This window comes from Colobus angolensis, unplaced genomic scaffold (genome assembly GCF_000951035.1).
Source record: "Colobus angolensis palliatus isolate OR3802 unplaced genomic scaffold, Cang.pa_1.0 Scaffold111, whole genome shotgun sequence".
NCBI classification, from domain to species: Eukaryota; Metazoa; Chordata; class Mammalia; order Primates; family Cercopithecidae; genus Colobus; species Colobus angolensis.
Genome location: NW_012112142.1, coordinates 1,405,900 through 1,427,065, shown reverse-complemented (window position 1 = coordinate 1,427,065; position 21,166 = coordinate 1,405,900). Strand labels below are relative to the sequence as shown.

The 21,166-nt window shown below is 40.1% G+C and overlaps 1 protein-coding gene across 1 annotated transcript in view; it reads left to right on the top strand.

The window, feature by feature from the left end:
• The window catches only part of FAM160A1 (family with sequence similarity 160, member A1), a 244,287-nt gene that overhangs the window by 108,227 nt on the left and 114,894 nt on the right, over window positions 1-21,166 (top strand). The gene's annotated exons all lie outside the window — the stretch shown is intronic.

The following is a 21,166-nucleotide window of genomic DNA, read 5'->3' as shown; positions in this document are numbered from 1 at the left end:
CTTCCTTCCTTCCTTCCTTCCTTCCTTCCTTCCTTCCTTCTTTCTTCCTTTCCTTTCCTTTCCTTTCCTTTCCTTTCCTTTCCTTTCCTTTCCCCTCCTTTCCTTTCCTTTCCTTTCCTTTCCTTTCCTTTCCTTTCCTTTCCTTTCCTTTCCTTTCTTTCTTTTCTTTCTTTTCTTTCTTTCTTCTTTCTTTTGCCTTATGAACCAGTCTGGCTGAAATCTCTCTTACAAAGTAAAATTTCATATGAGACAGACTGCTATGGGAGTGTTAAAGGTGATTAATAATGGAAATGAAACAGATGAAGTTCATTCCATGAGGGAGGGAGAAGAAGAGTTCTTTGAGAACTGAAAGAGACTGTTGATTTAATATCTAAGCTCTATAAACAGAGGAACCATGTTTGACTTGTTCACCGTTGTCTTCCTTGTATCCAGCACTGGTTCTGGTACAGAGCAGAATTTATTGAGTAAATTGATGTGCAATGCATGCCCACTGGTACTTATGTAAATTATATTGGCATCTACGAGGACAGAGCCTAGGTCAGAATCTGGATCTCCAGGGCCCGAAAAGAAGTATGTGAAGAAGAAAATGAGTAAAGAAGGCAAGAATTTAAAAAAATTGATACAGGAATATATAAGGAATGTAAAAGAAAGTTACAAAATAAAAAAGGTAAATTTTGCTTACTAGCATTTTATATGGAAGAAATGTAGAGTATGTGGATATGTGGCATTGCATGTTTCAATGCTGCTATTTGATGATTTTTTTAAAAGCAGAAGTTGACAACTCTGCTATTGTTTGGTCTATATCTTTTTTTTGGTTTTGTCATTGCTAAACTGGGATGATTTTCAAGCTCAGAGTCCTCATTATTTTTTCGCCTTTCCACCTTAGGTTTATAGTTGCTGTGTTGAATTTCATAAATCTTTTTCTTGCTATTAATATAGATTATGTAATTTCTAATCTATTTTCATTTGTCAGATCCTTTGTACATTAAGTGGGTCAAAAGCTAGTACCTAAAGTATCTTCATTCAACAGGATTTTGAGTTTTAAGCCAGTCCTCCAAACACACACTCTGTTGTGCAGTTTTCATGGACAAGATACTCTTTCTTTTTCTACCCTCATGGCCACTCTTATTACAGACACCCAGAGGTGCCACAAGAGCCTCCTGGAGGAAGATTAGTATATGCTCCTTTAGTACTGGGGCACTTTCAGGCAACACAGTGAGTGCCATCCTTATGTTCTAAAGCTGGGTAAGGATTCTAACTCCTGAATCAGATCAAAGAGGAACCTGGTGTGGGAGAGGGGTGTGCTTTCTGGAATGGCGGTGGAGTCAGGGAGAGGACATACATTTCCCGAGGAATAGGAGAACAGAGATGATAGGAGAACAGATAATAGGAGAACACATACTGAGACTGTGAAGAAAAAGAGGTTTAATTGGACTTAGAGTTCCACATGGCTGGGGAGGCCTCAGAATCATGGCGGGAGGCGAAAGGGTCTTCTTACATGGCAGCAGCAAGAGAAAATAAAGAAGCAAAAGCAGAAACCCCTGATAAACCCACCAGATGTTGTGAGACTTATTCACTGTCACGAGAATAGCATGGGAAAGCCTGGCCCCCATGATTCAGTTACCTCCCCCTGCGTCCCTCCAACAACACATGGGAATTCTGGGAGATACAACTCAAGTTGAAGTTTGGGGGCACAGCCAAACCACATCAACATTGTTGGTGTTTTTGCAGGTGAGTGCAACACTTGACTGTCAGATAATAATTGTAGCCCTTTAGGAGTGGAGAGAGATCTGTACTAGCTACCCACTCTAGGGCTGGAGCATGTATATAAGGGAATAAGTTTAAGGAGCGTTTTTGGTGGTATATAGGATTTATTTCCCCAGCCTGGTTGACATGGCAAGACCCTGTCTTTACAAAAATTTTAAAAAATTAACTGGGTATGGTGGTGCATGCCTGTGATCCCAGCTACTGGGGTGGTGGTGGGGGTCGGGGGGCACCTAGGCGGGAGGATTGCTTGAGTCCAGGAGGTTGAGGCTGCAGTGAGTTGTGATCATGCCACTGCACTCCAGCCTAGGAAGCAGAGCAAGGCCCTGTCTCAAAACAAACAAACAAACAAACAAAAACGGTATATTTCCTTTGGCTCATTGTAACACATAATTATGACTTCCAATTATGTAGGCATCTAGAAAAATTAGTTTTGAAAATTTGTAGAATATGCCTGTAGATCTGTTTACCAATCCATCTGTAATTATTTATTGATCACATAACATGTGACCAGGCCTAGCCAGCCCCTACTCAGATAGAATAGTAAAATTTGGTCTAGGGTTTTTAAACTGTCATTCTGTTTGTGATTTAGGTTATTAGAGAAAGCTCGTTTACCCTGAAATCAAGACAGATAGCCTCTGGGAGTTCTGAGTGGAAATTCATCTGTTTCCTCTGTCATTTTAGAGAAGGTGCTGCACTGGTACTTTCAGCAGTGGATTATGCACAATCAACGGTGATGAATATATGAACATTTTTAATTAGTCTTCAGGCCCTGTGTCTAATGCAATCAGAAACCCTGTATCAGAGTAAAGATTTGTAATCAATCATTCATCATTTTCTAAGGCAGATATAAACCCATTTACTTTTAGCCTGCAACTTAAAATATCTGCTTTAGAGAATTATTATTAACCAGGCGGATATCTGTAAACGAAGTATATTTTGAGCATGTAGACTTAAATCTTAAATTGCAGATTGCTCTGATTAAGTGTAATTGTGAGAATTAAGGTGTCTCTAGCTTTCAATCTGTCCGTAGAAAACCTACCAAAAAACAAAATAATGTTAGATAAAGAGTATCAGACTGGCATTAAGGAAACCTGAATTCTAGGCCCACTTTTGCAAACTCCAGTTTTCTCATCTGTAAAATGAAAAGAGGATTGAAATAGCTGCTATTTAAGTTCTCACTATGTTATGTTAAAGGTTTGTTACTTATAGTAGAAACACTAATAGTAAACAACATCTGGGAACCATTTAATATATCCATGGAGGCACATGGAGCTTCTACTGTGTCACCTTTTCCCATATTGCTTCTATGAGGTAGTTACTATAAAAAGGCCACCTCTGTCCTTAGCTTGGGAGTTCTTGTTGGGGAGGCTGATCTCTGTAAGCTAATGATTTAGAGATGTCAGATATGAATCCACAATGATTATCTAAGTAAAGATCATTGAATTAAATATAGAGTTCTACAGAGATGATTTTTTGTTTATCTTTGCGGGTCTGTCAAAATTCTGCAATGAAAGTAAAATTGACAAATTATATTTTCAAATTTAACTGACAACCAAGTAATTATAGTGTATTTATCTGCTGTTAAAATAATTTTTCCCCCAAAAGGGAAATTCTAGAGAATCCAAGAACAAGTTAATCCTCATTGTTGATTAGCAGCATGAGTGAGCATGGAGAAAACGGATCACTAGTTATTGAAGTATAAAGCATACAACTTACGAGGAGCTTGTTTACATCAAAAGCCTTCAGATATTCATACTCTTTGAGCTGATGTTTCCACTTCTGGGATTCTAATTGAAGGACAAAATCATGAGTATGTTCAAATGCATAGTTAAGAGAATGTTCCTAGGCTGGACATAGTGGCTCGCACCTGTAATTCTAGCACTTTGGGAGGCTGAGGCAGGAGGATCACTTGAGCCCAGGAGTTCAAGACCAGCCTGGGCAACATAAAGAGACTATGTCTCTACAAAAAGTAAAAAAATCAGCCGGGTGTGGCGGTGCACACCTGTAGTCCCAGCTGTGTGGAAGGCTCAGGTGGAGAGGATTGCTTGAGCCCCGGAAGTCAAGGCTGCAGTGAACTGTGATTTCACCACTGTACTCCAGCCTGAGCAACAGAGCAAGACCCTGTCTCAAAGGAAAAAAAAGAAGTTCCTTGCACAGTGTTTATGACACTGGAAACCTAAAAGGAAACTAAATATCCAGCCATGAGAAGATTGGTTAAATAAACCTATTTAATGCCAAATATGTCATAAAATGGCACTCTCTGGGGACCAGCCTTTTTTCCTCCAATAATTTAAAAAAATCTAATTATACTTATTAATTATAGGAATTTAGAATATACAGATAAACAAAACTAAACACACAATCCCACCTTCCAGGAGGAAACATTTTTTTTTTTTTTTTTTGAGACAGAGTCTCGCTCTGTCGCCCAGGCTGGAGTGCAGTGGCCGGATCTCAGCTCACTGCAAGCTCCGCCCCCTGGGTTTACGCCATTCTCCTGCCTCAGCCTCCCAAGCAGCTGGGACTACAGGCGCCCGCCACCTCGCCCGGCTAGTTTTTTGTATTTTTTAGTAGAGACGGGGTTTCACCGTATTAGCCAGGATGGTCTCGATCTCCTGACCTCGTGATCCGCCCGTCTCGGCCTCCCAAAGTGCTGGGATTACAGGCTTGAGCCACCGCGCCCGGCCGAGGAAACATTATTGACATTTCCAGTTATGTCCTTCTGGAATTTACACTGTATGTACATATCTATGTGTGTATCTATGTTCATATGTGTATATGTGTCCATATTTATGTATGTATTTGTAACTACCCACACAGAAATATGTGTTTAATCCTTTCTCACCTTTTTACTCACTAACAGTCATTCAGACTGTACAGTTTAATGAAACACTGGGATCATACCTTACTTGGCATTTGTTAAAGTTCCTAGTGTAAGAACAGTGCCTGGTCTGTAGAAGGAATTGAATAAGTATTTGTGGAACAACTGAATATATCTTGACCATCATTCCAGGTTCACTGTTTAATTCCAAAAGATTATTTTGATGACTAGGTAGAACTTCGTGGGGTGTATGTTCCACATATAGTTGTTTCTAGTCTTTAAGTATAAAAGCCATTACTGAAATAAATGCTTTTGTCCCTTAATTTTCAACATATTATAATTTATTCATAACAATACCCTAAAAATGGAATTGTTGGATAAAAGGTTATGTGAGTTTCTCACTTTTGGTAGCATTGCGAAATGCCTTCTGGAAAGAGTGGGCCATTGTATATTCCCAGTGAAAGAATGCACTGTCTGAGTTCACACTTGAGAATATGAACTTTGTTCCCCCAATAAAAATTTTTATTGAGATAATTGTAGATTCACGTGCTGTTGTAATAATTATACAGAGAGATCCTTCCTACACTTTGCCCAGTTTCCCCCAATGGTAACATTTTACAAAACTATAGTATAGTATCATAACCAGGCTATTGACATTGATACAGTTCACACATCTTCCTTAGTTTTACTTGTACTCTTTGTGTGTGCCGGCATTACATTCTATAAAGTTTGCCATCTGTGTAGGTTTGTGTACCTACCACCAAAGTCAACATACTGAATAGTTCCAGCATCATGTGGATCCCTTCTGTTGCCCTCTTACAATCACACCACTTCCCTCCTGCCCTCACTCCCCCCATCTTCCCATACATCATCCCTAGCAACCACAAATCTATCCTCCATTTCTAAAATTTTATCATTAAAAAATGTTATATAGGTGGAATCATACAGCATGAAACTCTTTGAGATTGGCTTTTTTCACTCAGCATAATTTCCTGGAGAGTCATTCAAGCTGTTGTTGGTATCAATAGTTCATTACTTTTTATTGCTGAGTGATATTTCATGGTATGGGTGTACCACAGTTTGTTTAACCAGTTACATATTAAAGGACATCTGAGCTGATTCTGGTTTTTGGCTCTTAGAAATAAAACTACTATGAACATTTGTGTACGGGTGTTTGTGTTAAGGTAAGTTTTCATTTCTCTGGGGTTAATGCCCAGCAGGTCAGTTGCTGGGTTGAACAGTAGTTACATGTTTGCTTTTTCATTTTTTTGTTGTTTTTTGACAGTGTCTTACTCTGTCGCCCAGGCTGGAGTACAGTGGCATGAACACGGCTCACTGCAGCTTTGCCTTCCCAGTCTCAAGTGATCCTCCCACTTCAGCCTCCTGAATAGCTGGGACTACAGGTGGTCACCACTATACCTAGCTAATTATTTTTATTTTTATTTTTTTTGGTAGAGACAGAGTTTCACCATTTTGCCCAGGCTGGCCTTGAACGCCTGGGCTTATGTGATCTTCCCTCCTCAGCTTCCCAAAGTGCTGGGATCACAGGTGTGAGCCATTGTCCCCGGCCCACGTTTGGTTAAGAAACTGCCAGGTGTTTTCCAGAGTGACTATACCATTTTATATTCTTACCAGCAAGTGATCTAGTATCTCTGCATCCTTTCTGATGTTTACTATTTTCACTATTTTTAATTTAAGCCATTCTGATAGATATACAGTAATATATCTTTGTGGTTTTAATTTGCATTTCCCTAATAGCTAGTAATGTTGAACATTTTTCATGTACTTATTTGCCTTCTGTATTGCCTCAGAATAATCTCTGTTCATGTCTTTTGCCCCTTTTCTAATTTTTTACTGTTGAGTTTTGAGAGTTTAATATTTTAGACACTAGTCCTTTTTCAAGTATTTGGTTTACAGATATTTTCTGCCAGTCTGTAGTTTACCTTTTCATTTTCTTCACGTGGGCTTTCATAGAGCAAAACTTTTACATTTTGATGATTTTCATCAGTTTTTCTTTTTACGGATTGTGCTTTTGGTGTTAAGTCTAAGAACTCTTTTCCTAGCTGGTATGAACTTTTGACTCATCCCTTAGAGACCCTCTAACATTGGGCATAATTTTGCAGCTTGAGGTAATTGTGTTAGGAATTGGGTTGGAATATCCTTTGCTTTGTTAACAACTAGACTATTGTTTTTTCCTTTCTCATATCTTTAGTTGGAGAATGGCATAGCTCTCTTTTCTTTCAGGCTGTCAGAGCTTTTCTGAAATGTTGCAATCCTGCTTCAGAATGGGGGCATCTGAGTCTTGGCTTTCATCCCAGTCAGAGCCTCTTTTGCCAATTCTTCCACCATTTCTGTAATTGTAACATGTAAAAGAACTCTTCATCCTGACCAGGAAGGATGGTGGTGAATGTGACAGTGGGGATTCATGGGTGAAGGATAAATGGCTTTGACTGAGTCAGGAGCAGCAAACTTTGAGGGGTCTGTATTTCATGTTGAGCACATTCCCTTCAACCATAGTAGTAGTGTAGTATAAGGAAGTGGTTGAGGGTGAACTCTTTGACCTGATGGCCTGGTTTTTCATCCTGGCTCTTCCCCTTACTAGTTGTATAAGCACAGGCATGTTTCTTAATCTCTTCTTTCATCAGCTTCTTCAGTTGTAAAATGAAGATAATAATAATAGTAGCTATCTCATAGCATTGTTCCAGGATTAAGTTGTTACATGTAAAGGGCTTGGTATAGGGCCTGGTAACTGCTCATAGCTATTAACATTTTTATTATTTCACCTCTTGCATCTGTCCTGTCACCTGAAGTGCTTTTTAAAATGCAGATTCCTGGATTTCCATTCCCAGACCTTCCAAATCAGAATCTGAAGGGATAGGGTCCTAGGAATTGCATTTCAGAAAGATTCCCACATGGTTCTTAGGAATGCTAAAGTTTTTGAATAGTTACCTTGAGCCATTACTGTTTCTCCATGGTAAGTGAGCTCTCTAGTCTTTCTTTAGAGATGTGGTTGGGTACTTCTACCAAAGCGCATACCTCCTCTCTAAGAACACTTCTGGTGTTGCCAGAAGCTAACCAAACTTTCTATGCAGAGTCAAGTTACGGCGGAACTGTGTATCTGGCTGGCTCAGTGGCATGCACACTGGGGTTAGGCGCATGTGAGACCATAGAATGTGATGGGTTCCATGACAAACTAGAGCATGAATGTTATATTCAAAGGTCTCCAAATGAAATAAAACATAAACCTGTGGGCTGGATTCAGTATTCTGGCTGCCAATTTGTAATGGTTTTACATAGGTATGGAGCAGTGTCTTTAAGTGAGGTTGGGAGGGAGAATATAAATTTGCAAATCTCTTTGTCAATTTTCTTGTAAGTGCGCTGCTCAAGGCCAATATTTTTTCTACCAGCCTTTCTATTAGGGATTATTGTCCAGTGTAAATATTGCAAATTAAACTCTGGGGATAACCCTAGGCTATATAGATAGCACTATATGCTTCCTTTTTCAAAAACAATAACTCTGTAGCACTTCTCCCACAAAGGATGTGGCAGAAAGCCACAGATATTCCCTCTCTGAGAGACTTAACTGATACTTTCTTTAAGCAAGAATAACCTTGATTAAAGTTACTGTTTTAAGTTAGAGGCTAGCTTTTGAGAATACAACTGACTTCTTTTTATAGTATGGTAGATGTGGCCGGGTGCAGTGACTCAATGCCTGTAATCCCAGCACTTTGGGAGGCCAAGGTGGGTGGATTATCTGAGATCAGGAATTCAAGACTGGCCTGGCCAACATGGTGAAAATAAAAAATTAGCCAGGCATGATGGTGGGTGCCTGTAATCCCAGCTACTAGGAAGGCTGGGGTGGGAGAAAAGGTTGAACCTGGGAGGCGGAGGTTGCAGTGAGCTGAGATCGCACCATTGCACTCCAGCCTGGGCAACAGAGGGAGACTCTGTCTCGAAAAAAAAAAAAAAAAATTACAGTGGACGTTCTCTTAACCAATTTATGTGGTTCCCCGGTTTACCAGTGCTTTCTATTCTCTCTGGAAAGTATATTGACTTGTGCCTACTCCCTGCTGAGTGCCCTTTCTGGTAGGCTATTTCTGGTGTGTGCTCAAGGTTCCAAACTTTTCCTCCCAGTGTTGAGTCGTGTGCATTTTTACAGTAATTATATAGTTTCATTAAATAACATGTATAGTGATGAAATATGTGTGTGAAAAGGAAATTGTATATTTTGATGAAGTTGAATTCTTTGCAAAGACTAAAGGCAAAATTGTCATAAGATATAGGTGTCAAATTGGATGCGGAAGAGAGAACTCTAAATGATTGGGAAAGATGTTTACAATATGGAAAGATTCTATGCTGAATTGATTCATACTGAAGTTTTTCTCACCTTCAAGTAACCTAAATGGGAAGTTAGGTTTATGTAAGAAAGACAACTTTGAACTTCAATCAGTAGACCTGTACTTAAAGAAATAGCCTTGGCCTATGTGAAAATGTTGGCAAATAAATTTGCTTTTTTAAGTTTCATGATTAAATATTTAAAGTAGGAACATATGTGTCATTTTAAAAAAATCATTATGTACCTTAAATGGTATTTTCTCTTAAGCTACAAGCCATCATCCCAATTACAATAGGATTTCTGTAGTTCCATCCCACAGAGCGATATTGCTGATAAAATAGAGTAGCTAACCAAGACTAGCCTGCAGCCAACTTGGGAAGAGGATCTCTTGTTAGAGAAAACAGTGCTTTCGAAAGGAGAGTATCCAGAAATACCTTAAAAAATTTTTTTTTAAGTTTGATCCTTTCATTTTATACCTTAGTTCTACCTAGTTTTTAGCTTTTCAAATACTTAAATATAAGTAAGTATGCATTTCATAGAATGGTAAAATCGACATTTTATCTTCCTGTGAAAAATTTCTCATTAAATGGTGCTTATTCAATATAAAGTGATTCGTTTTTAAGCCCAAAGGTATTCAGAATACTCTACAGCAGTAAAATTGGGTATGATAAACTATCCTTACTTCAGACGTGTGAGACATGAACTGATAGTTTTTTTATATAAGATCCTAGCGGTAAAAATAAGTTTAGAAAATAAAAAATATTAACAGTCAGCTTATATGGCCGAATCTTTGTTCTGCTCCCGTTGTATTTTCTGGGTGTGCTTTGCTCTCCTGAGTCAGGCAGGCTGCCTTGCTGCTTAGGTTATTCCCAGACTTCTCAGGGCTCCAGGAGCATGAACCTCTATGGCTTCCCGGCCCAGTGTTCCCCTAGGCAGTGATGTTGAAGGTAGAACAGACAAGACAATTTGGATAAACAACTACATAAAAATTTTCCTTATCTTGACTCTGGCTCCAGTCCACGAGTGAGACACAGTAGAATAATATTCTTGTGCTTTTTGAGTGTGTACGTACCCACTAAAGCTAACCAGTGAGTCATCAGCAGACTACTTGATGAAGCTAGTGTTGTTACTTTTCTCTAGGGTGTTCGTCTCTTCCCACTAAGGATTTTTTAAAGATATGCTACACTGGTTTTTAGACCCTCTCTCGCATTAGTAACAAAAAGACTAGTTAGAGATCATTATTTGTTACCTGTGATGGTGTAAGTACCTAGGAATATTTGTTGAATGAATGAATTGGTTTGCCAATCTCAACAGACTTGTATTTGCTAATAACCCTGAGTGAAGAGGGACATTATCAGTTAGGTTAATAAAGCATTAAGTTGAGAGTGGGAATGTTAATGCAGGCATAATGTAGTAAAATTGCCTGGCCTAAGCTGGTATTTGGAGTTTAGCCACTTCATATACCTTTTTACAGTCCTTTATGTTTCTTTCTCTTTTCCATCAAAAGAGCTCATTCTTTTGAGACTCATGTCTGTGTCATCACAATCCAATAATATTCATTAAGCTCCTGCATGCTGAGTACTGCTGGGTTTCATCCCTTTTAATGAGTGTGAACGTTTAGGTTGAAGGATAGCTTTTATGCAATACTGCTTTGTCCTGGAAGGAGTAATCTGTGAGTACACATGATTTTGGCACACTGTTTTCCTCAGTTCAGTGAGCTAATTAGATCAATCACATATTTTTGTTGGCAAGCTCTGGTTGCCTCTTTAAAACAAGGGGTAAATCAGCTTGCCTTTATGCTGGGAGATGTTATCAGACCTGGGCTCTGTTGGTAGTAGCCATCAGTGGGTTCTTTTATTTTGATTTTGTAAAAAGTTGCTCCTTTACACAATAGATGTTTATGTTCCATGATTCCTTGCTAATTACTTTTGTCACTTACTAGAGTATGCCTTTTCAGTCACCAAGCATTGCTTATACAGAGTACAATTGAGACAGCCAAGTAAAAAGGTATCCCCGAGAATCTCTGACGGGCGCGTGCGCTGGGAGGATAGGGTGGAGCCTTGGGAAGTTCACACCATTTGCAGTGTTGTGGGGGAGTCTGGCCTCTCCTTTCCTGTGAAAAGGAACCTATCTCACTTTGTTGAGAGGTTTTCTTTTTTTCGTTTTTGCCCAATAAATTCTGTTCCCCTTCACCCTTCAAAGTATATGTGTGGCTAACTTTTCCTGGTTGTGTGACAAGAACCCAGTTTTTTCTACAACACAGTGTTGTGTGTGTGTGGTCCTTTGTTTTGTGCTGCTCTTGGTTAGGTTTTTAAACAATGCTTTAAAAATAAGTAATTGCACAAAACAACATTTAAGGAAATCAAAATACAAGGAAACATGTTTTTGTCCAGTCCTTGGTGAGATGTGACTTGTCACCTCCACATCCCCCCTCTTTTTTTATTCCCAGTATTAAGTATTTGTAAGCTCTCTTAATTTTCCCTTCAAAGTGGTTTTGGTTTGACCAACTCTTTGCTATCACCTGGCTTAGTCCCTCATCACTGTACTACCTGCTTTGCCTGCAGTATTTTCTCTCTCTCTCAGCGGCCTCTTTTGCCTCATGCCAACTTATCCCATGTTTCTCTGCCAGACTCATTTCCTTACATCCCTCTTTTGTTCTATAGTGACTTTGCTCAGAATTCTTTGTGAGCTCCCATTTGCCTCATGAACTAGGCCCTGACTCCCTTGCCTGGCTGTCATTACTCGGTTCCATGCACTCTGTCAGTGGCAGTTCCTGCTCCTCAAAAGGCAGTTGTCTGCCCAGGGGCAGTATTGTTTTCCGCTCCTTACAGCATGGCACCATGGTTAAGAGCATGGGCACTGGAGCAGATTTGCTTGCAACCAAATGCTGGTTCAGCCACTTACCTTAGGCAGCCAACCTCTCTGTGCCTTAGATTTCTCATCTATAAATTGGGCATAATGCTAGTTCATCCTTCATATACTTATGAGGTATGAGTTGTGTAATGTATCTGACACATAGTAAGAATTTAGCAAAAGGGTGAACTACTATTGTTATTATGTTGCCTAAAATGCCCTTCTAATAATTATGTTAGCACTTATGTATTGCTACTATGTGTCAGATAGGCACTGTCCTGAAACTCTTTCCTCCTATATGAATTTGTTTAGCTCTTACAATAACTCCATGAGGAAAGAACTGGTACCCCATTTTATAGATGAGAAAACTGAGGCACAGAGTTGGAGTGACTTGCCTAACCTCATCCAGCAGGTGTGACAGGGCTAAGATTTGAACTTAGGAAATCCAGCCCTACAGTCTGTGCTCTTAAGCACTGTACTATAAACCTAAATTTTCCTTGTGTGATAAACATCCTGTCAAGTGAACCCCCTCCAAAACTCTATGCTTAGCACCCCCTCAGCCCATAGTGATGGCTCCCTGAACTCCTAATGCATTTAATAGGCATAAAAAAGCTAAAGCCTTCGTTGTTTTATATCCTGCAGTCCTGTATATATATGAAAAAATTCTTTAATTATAATTATTGCATGCTATAATAGAGAATTTGGAATATGGAGACACCAAAGAATAAAATACAATACACCTGGAGATAACTACTATTCACAGATTATCTGTGTTCCTAAACTTATTTGTAAATATCATACATATAGCTTTCATAATATAGGGCATTATACATACACACATTATACATAATTATGGTCATGACATGTATATAATTTTGCATCTTGCTTTTTTTGCTTAATATTATAGTGTATTTGCCTGTCATCAAATATTCTAAGTCAGCATTATAATGAATACAAACAATTTACTTTGTTATTTAGTCTGTAGTGGACATATTGTTTCCTTCCAATTTTTTATAACTACAAACATTTCTGCAACTAAATGGATCAAAGATTGTGGCTTAAAAAAGACTTCTGGTATGTTTGCAAAACTGCCTTTCAACAGATTGTATCTATTTATTACTTCTTCTGTAGTGGAAAACTCTAGGCTGTTTCAAGACACCCATTGTGAATATTTTGATGCATCTTTGCTAATGTGATAGATGATCTAGGGCAAATGTCATGGCTCAAATTGCACTGAACCAAAGTGCTTAAGTAATAAGCACATGGTACTCCATGAGTACTCATTTGGTTAATTTTCAATAGTGATGTGGTGGGATTTGTATAATTCTAAGATTTAGAAACTAGAGGAGATGGGACAAAATCATTTACTAAAGCTCCATATTTTGAAGATAAAGTGAGACACAGAGTAGTGAAGTAACTGTCCAAGTTTGTATAGCTGGTTGGGGCAGAGTAAGTATTATGTTTCTAGTTTTCAAGCTCTGATTGTTTTCACTGTGTCACATTGTTTTTCACTTACCTTAACCCATTCACCCTGGTCTGGCCTCACTTACAGTGAGACATAGCTGCCCAAACTTGGAGGTGCAGCTTACGACCATATATCAAAATAATCAATGTTTTCAACACTTTGGGTCTAAGACAGATTAACCTCACCAAACAGTCCAACTTTGTCATTATTTAATTCCTCCTTTTCCTGCTTAGAGCTTCCCAGGTGCCAATGTTTAAGATCAAATGGAGGGAATGTGAAGATGGGGACCTGAAATATGGCCTGTCCCTCATAGACAGAGACTTTAGACCCTGTGATGCTGTTTAGTGCTTTGTACTTGGAAATAGGATTCTTAGGGGTTATGGGTTTAAGTGGTAGTTGCAATGTCTGGCTGTGTGGCCTTTCCCCTCTACTACCATGGTATTGAGAAAAGGAAATCAATGGAAGCTGGCTCAGCTTGACTTAATCTTGCACCTGGAACCAGTTCTCTGAGCTGTCATCTTAATACAGCCCTGCTCTGCAGGTTCAGAGGTGTGGAAGTTGGGAGGTTGAGGCAGAAGTTTGTCTTGAGCCCACAAGTTTGAGACCAGCCTGGGTAACATAGGGAGATGCTGTATCTATAAAAAATACAAAATTAGCCAGGTGTGGTAGTGTGCAACTGTAAAGCTACTTGGAGAGGCTGAGGTGGGAGTACCACTTGAGCCCTGGAGGGCAAAGCTGCAGTGAGCTGTGATGGTGCCACTGCACTCCAGCCTGGGCAACCAGTTGGACTCTGTCTAAAAACAAGAAGTGTGGAAATCCTCACTGCCCTCACTATTTTTGCATTTCCCCAAAGAGCAGTTGGTTTCCCAGAAAGATCTGGGTAGCATGCATTAATATTTCTATATATTGATAATGTGGAATGAAAAATAAATGCAATGACTTTTTGCAGTTTAATTTTTCCTTGATATTGTGATAATTAAGCCATAGAAAGGTTAGTAGTTTCAAGGCAGAACATACAAGTTAAATTCATACCCACCCGTATTGCTAATAAGATTGACTAACATTTCGAAGGCAAGATATTTCCTTATCCTTCTTAGTTTTCAGAATAACCTACCTATATCACTCCTCCTGTCCTTAACAAAGAACAGAGGATGTAACTAGTTGATTATAAGAATTATTTTGAATTAAAATTTCCCTATTAAAAAAATTGAAAAAGAAACCTGCTTTGAAAAATGTCTCACCTTCAGGGAAAGGTGAATGCCTGAATGCTGTTATGCTGTTTATTATGCTTTTGGATGAGAAACTTTATTCACTCAACAAATATTTCTTAAGGGCCTATGTGATGGTTAATTATAAGTGTCAACTTGACTGGATTAAGAGATATCTAGATAGTTAGTGAAGTGTCACTTCTGGGTGTGTCTGTGCGGTGTTCCCAGAGGAGATCAGTATGTGGGTAGGTGAACAGACCAGTGGGGTAGATCCGCCCTGAGTGTGGATATGGAACATCCAATCTGCCTGAAGGCCCAGATACACAGAAAAGGCAGAGAAAAGGTGATTTCCTCTCTCTCTCTCTCCTGAAGCTGAGACACTCTTCTTTTCCTGCCCTTTGGCATCAAACTCCAGGCTCTCCAGCCTTTGGACTCCAGTATTTATACCAGCAGCCCCCACTACCCCACTCTCAGGTTCTCAGGCCTTTGGCCTTAGACTAAGAATTAACATTGGCTTTCCTGGTTGTGAGGCTTTCGGACTTGGACTGAGCCACACTACTGGCATCCAATGTCTCCAGTTTGCAGATGGGTTCCTGTGGGACTTCTTGGCCTCCATAATTGCGTGAGCTAATTCCCCTAGTAAGTACTCTCTTGTCTATCTATCTGTCTGTCTGGAGAACTCTGACTGATACAGACTATTATGTGATACTCATTGTGTAAGGCATTGCGGATATGGCAGTGAACAAAATGTCGATCTTGCTTTCACGGAGTTTGTAGTCTTGAGGAACAAACAGACAAGGTCTTCTGGGAATTCTTCCTAGTAATGGAGACATCTAGGCTGAGACCTGAGGAGTGAGAAATCTCAGTTACCCAGGACTGAAGAATATGCCTACCATGATTGGATCTGGAAATGGGAAAGTGGGGATTCAGTATTTGACTTGACTGTTAATGTGGATGTACACATGCAACACGTTAAAGAAGGAGAACCATGAGAATATTTAGGTTTAATAACAGAGTCTTTATCTCAAAAAATATTTTCTGCTATTTTAGAGCCTAAATCTTGTTTCTTTAGTTGGGCTGGCCTCAAGAGGTAGGGGGAGATTGAAGGTCTCAGGTTCCAATCACAAAGACATTCTCTTTGGTCCCCACTTCATCAGTTCCAGCAGCACCCGCCACCCCCTGCCTTGCTACTTGTTCCTTAGTTTGAAAACTGCATGGCAGTTTTTTCTCTAGGTTGGCAGTTCTGATTAGAGTGGATTACTGCTACTCGGAAACCAGGAGAGAATAGTGTGACATGCTTTTGTGCGGTGGTACCCTTGATTGGCTGTATCTTGTCCCCTGAAGAGTTGTCATAAAGGACTGTAGGCCATCAATTGCTATTGTATGTGTGAGCAGTGGCAGAAGTACGTGCAGATACAGTGCTGGTGATATGTTAGAAAGAAGGTATGTCTGAAACAGTCAAGACACACTTCTCTATTTTAGTGTGTAAATGGTTGCTCCAAGAGAAAAGCCACCCTGCAGAGAGGCCATAGGCTCACAGAAAGGTAAGGCTTAAGCTGTAAGATCATCTAGTCTAATGTTCTTAAAACTTTCTTAAACACTCTTTTCTTCCCCCCAACAAAACCTTCTGTGGAAATACAGAATACAAATTTGATAAAACGCAGTGAATTGACACCTTAGAGAGATTTAATATTCACCATTTTTAAAAATATGTGAAGCACCGCTCCTCTCCAAAGCTCTTGGATTCTGGTAGACAGAGATGGAAAAATAGCTCATAGTAATGGCTCACTTTTATCAGTACTTGCAGTGAGAAAGACTCAGTGCTGGGCTGGGCGCAGTGGCTCATGCATGTAATCTCAGCACTTTTGGAGGCTGAAGCGGGTGGATCACCTGAGTTCAGGAGTTCGAGACCAGCCTGGCCAACATGGTGAAGCCCCGTCTCTACTAAAAACATAAAAATTAGCCGGGCATGGTGGCGGGTGCTTGTAATCCCAGCTACTCAGGAGGCTTAGGCAGGAGAATCACTTGAACCTGGGAGGTAGAGGTTGCCGTGAGCCTAAATCACACCAATGCACTCCAGCCTGGGCCACAGAGTGAGACTCCCTCTCAAAAGAAAAAAAAAAAAAGATTGTACTGAGCACTTACCCACAGTGTCACATTTAATCTCCCCTGCAGTCCCATGAGGTAGGCACCATTATGATCACCTCTATTTTACAGATGAGGCGTTAAGCTTAGAGTGGTTTAATGTCCTGCTGAAGGTTACCTGGCTAGTAAGTGCTAGAACTTGTGCTTGAATCTGGGTCTCTGTAACTAACCACTCAATGCCTTTAATTAATAATCTAGTGGACTCTTATCACTAGATGCCACAAGTTCATGCCAGCACCAGCACTGGGACCCAGGAATTCATACCCCTGGTCTAGTGTTCTTTGTGCTACAGCAAAATAGATAAATGCTTTGGAAATGTCAGAGTAATATTTAATAAGTGAGCTAGTTCCATGGAAACAGTTTTATCAGAGGCCTTTGAACCAGAGTGACTCCATTTTGAATAGGGGCTGGGTAAAATAAGGCTGAGACCTGCTGGGCTGCGTTTCTAGTAAGTTAGGCATTCTAAGTCACAGGATAAGACAGGAGGTCAGCACAAGTTATAGGTTATAAAGACCTTGCTGACAAAACAGTTTGAGGTGAAAAAGGCAGCTAAAACCCACCAAAACCAAGATGGCAATGAAAGTAACCTCTGGTTGTCCTCACTGCTACACTCCCATCAGCACCATGACAGTTTACAAATGACATGGCAATGTCAGAAAGTTACCCTATATGGCCGGGCACAGTGGCTCACACCTGTAATCTGAGCACTTTTGGAGGCTGAGCCAGATAGATCACCTGAGGTCTGGAGTTCGAGACCAGCCTGGCCAACATGGCACCACCCTGTCTCTACTAAAAATGCAAAAATTAGCCAGGTGTGGTGGTGCACACCTGTAATCCCAGCTACTTGGTATTAGAAATGCAAAGTGCTTGTTCCCCAGTGCCATAAAGAAATAGCACTCGAACATAAATTTAATTTTCTCAGCAGGGCAACTTTTACTTTCTGCAGAAAGGGTGCCCCTCGCAGATGGAACAATGGCGAGAGCACACCTGGACAGGGGAGGGGCAGGAGTTCTTTTTCCTGACGCAGGTATTCCCTACTGCTGTGTTGTTCCCCTACTGGCTAGGGTTGGACTGCATAGTCTAAACTAATTATGACTGGCTATTTTAAAGAGGGCAGGGGCATGAGCCAGAGTGGTGGGGTGAATAGTTTGGCAGGAAGGACGGTTAGGAACAGGTAACTAAAGGTGACTTAGATCAGAGCTGGTGATCGGGATGAGTTAGGACAGAGCAGGTGACCAGGGGAACAGATGTGAACTACTGATTTGGACTGGTGGGAAAGTATTTACTGAAACTAGAAGCAAGTGGGCAAGAGAACCAGGAAGTTAAACTTTAAAATGGAGAATCAAAGAATAAGAGAGCTGAACATACTGACATACTGATTCTTTGAAGAGAAACTTGGGGTTCACTATATTTAACATTGGGAGGCTGAGGCTAGAGAATCGCTTGAACTTGGGAGGTGGAGATTGCAGTGAGCCAAGATCACACCACTGTACTCCAGCCTGGGTGACAGAGCGAGACTCTGTCTCAAAAAAAAAAAAAAAAAAAAAAAAGTTACCCTATATGGTCTGAAAAGGGGAGGAACCCTCCTCAGCTCTGGGAATTGCCTATGCCTTTCCCAGGAAACTTATGAATAATCCACCTTTTGTTTAGTATATAATAAAAAAATAAGCATAAAAATGGTCAATCAGCCACCCTCAGGGCTGCTCTGCCTATGGAGTAGCCATTCTTTATTCCTTTACTTTCTTAATAAACTTGCTTTCACTTTACTCTATGGACTCACCTTGAATTCTTGCACGAGATCCAAGAGCCCTCTTTTGGGGTCTGGATTGGGACCCCTTTCTGGTAAGTTTCCTTAAAAAATAATGTAGTGGCCGGGCGCGGTGGCTCAAGCCTGTAATCCCAGCACTTTGGGAGGCCGAGACGGGCGAATCACGAGGTCAGGAGATCGAGACCATCCTGGCTAACACGGTGAAACCCCGTCTCTACTAAAAAATAAAAAAAATTAGCCAGGCGAGGTGGCGGGCGCCTGTAGTTCCAGCTACTCAGGAGGCTGAGGCAGGAGAATGGCGTAAACCCGGGAGGCAGAGCTTGCAGTGAGCTGAGATCTGGCCACTGCACTCCAGCCTGGGTGACAGAGCGAGACTCCATCTCAAAAAAAAAAAAAAAATAATAATAATAATAATGTAGTATGGGATACATGTTCTTTTTTTAATGTAGCTTAAAAAAGACTAGCCTGTAGTCTTTGAAAGAGAGATGAGTATGTGTTAAAGTAAAGGGGAAAATCTCTCCTTCCTTCTCTTTTCTCCCTTACTCTCTACTTTTGTAATCAGAAGATTTAGACTTGAAAAATCTTTAAATAGGGTTTATTTTTGAAAGAACAAGTGAGTGAAAGAACAAGTTCTCCAGGTTGTTGGTATTTATTCGTTTGCCTGTTTATATTTTTAAGTTTTTTATTTTTAATTTTTGTGGGTACATAGTAGGTGTATGCATTTATGGGGCACATGAGCTGTTTTGATACAGGCATGCAATATAAAATAATCACATAATAGATAATGGGGTATCCATCCCTCAAGCATTCATCCTTCATGTTGCAAACAATCCAATTGTACTCTGACTTTAAAATGCATAATTAAGTTGTTATTGACTGTAATCACCCTGCTATGCTATCGAAGAGTAGGTCTTATTCATTCTTTCTATTTTTTGTACCCATTAGCCAGCCCCACCTTCTCCTGGAAACCTATGTGTGTATTTTTAAATTAGCCAAATTACCTAGTAGCCTCACATGAAGGGTAGATAGTTTTAAAATGGTAATGTAAGTACGTAGAGTAAAAGCTGGTTTTTGTGTTCGTTCTTAAGATTGGTTTGGGGTCATTTAGAACTATTAAAGGTAGAATATTAGAAAATATTGATTGAACTTATTGAAGCAGCTTTGGTGTATTTTCATTAGTTTGTCTAGCAAAGTAATATTCTTTACTGGTTTTTGAAGGCTTGTACCATTTACAAGATTTCTGAATTTAAAAAACTAATATTTTCCCTCTCTCTAAGTGTCCTTAATAACATTAGATATGTAGTTTCTTAGCTGATGGATACTGGTGGTTCTAGTTGCTTGACATCCTGGGATGCAGGGACTCTGAGGTGGAGATTTACATGTAGGAGTTTGTTAGGGTATGTTCTCTGAATCAGCACCGGTGGGGGAGAGAAGCAGGACTGCGCAGAGGATGATGGTGGACTGCCATCAAGTCCTTTCTAAGGCCTAGGCTGACCCTACAGGAAACTCTGAAACTGGGTTGACCCCCTCAGGGTTGTCCTGAGTTGGGGTTGGGGGTAACATCCTCCTTTAGTCATGGATATGAACTGCCCTTAAGTGGGAGGGCTTAATCATGGGCAAAGCAGCCCTCTTTGGCAGAGGGAAACTTCTGGAGAGGGCTGACAGCCAACAGCACTCTTAGCAGCTGGGAGAATAAATGTTTTGGTCCTGGAGGGCTTTAGGGGGACCTGAGAGCATCCATTACAGTGCTATTAATGCTTGAAATTTAGTAAAAGGGTAGGGGAAGTGGACAGAAGGTCATCAGATAATCTCTGTGTGATGAACATAGTGTTAAGGTAGATAGGTAATTGTGCAAGTATAACTAAGATTCAATGCCATCCCCATCAAGATACCAATGACTTTCTTCACAGAATAGGAAAAAACTACTTTAAAGTTCATATGGAACCAAAAAAGAGCCTGCATTGCCAAAACAATCCTGAGCAAAAAGAACAAAGCTGGAGGCATCATGCTACGTGACTTCAAACTATACTACAAGGCTACAGTAACCAAAACAGCATGGGACTGGTACCAAAACAGAGATATAGACCAATGGAACAGAACAGAGGCCTCAGAAATAACACCACACATCTACAACCATCTGATCTTTGACAAAGCTGACAAAAACAAGACATGGGGAAAGGATTCCCTATGTAATAAATGGTGCTGGGAAAACTGGCTAGCCATATGTAGAAAGCTGAAACTGGGTCCCTTTGTTACGCCTTATACAAAAATTAATTCAAGATGGATTAAAGACTGAAATGTTAGACCTAAAACCATAAAAACCCTAGAAGAAAACCTAGGCAATACCATTTAGGACATAGGCATGGGCAAGGACTTCATGACTAAAACGCCAAAAGCAATGGCAACAAAAGCCAAAATAGACAAATGGGATTTAATTAAACTAAAGAGCTTCTGCACAGCAAAAGAAACTACCATCAGAGTGAACAGGCAAACTACAGAATGGAAGAAAAGTTTTGCAATCTACTCATCTGACAAAGGGCTAATATCCAGAATCTACAAAGAACTTAAACAAATTTACAAGAAAAAGTCAAACAACCTCATCAAAAAGTGGGCAAAGGATATGAACAGATACTTTTCAAAAGAAGACATTTATGCAGCCAACAGACACATGAAAAAGTACTCATCATCACTGGTCATCAGAGAAATGGAAATCAAAACCACAATGAGATACCATCTCACACCAGTTAGAATGGCAATCATTAAAAAGTCAGGAAACAACAGATGCTGGAGAGGATGTGGAGAAATA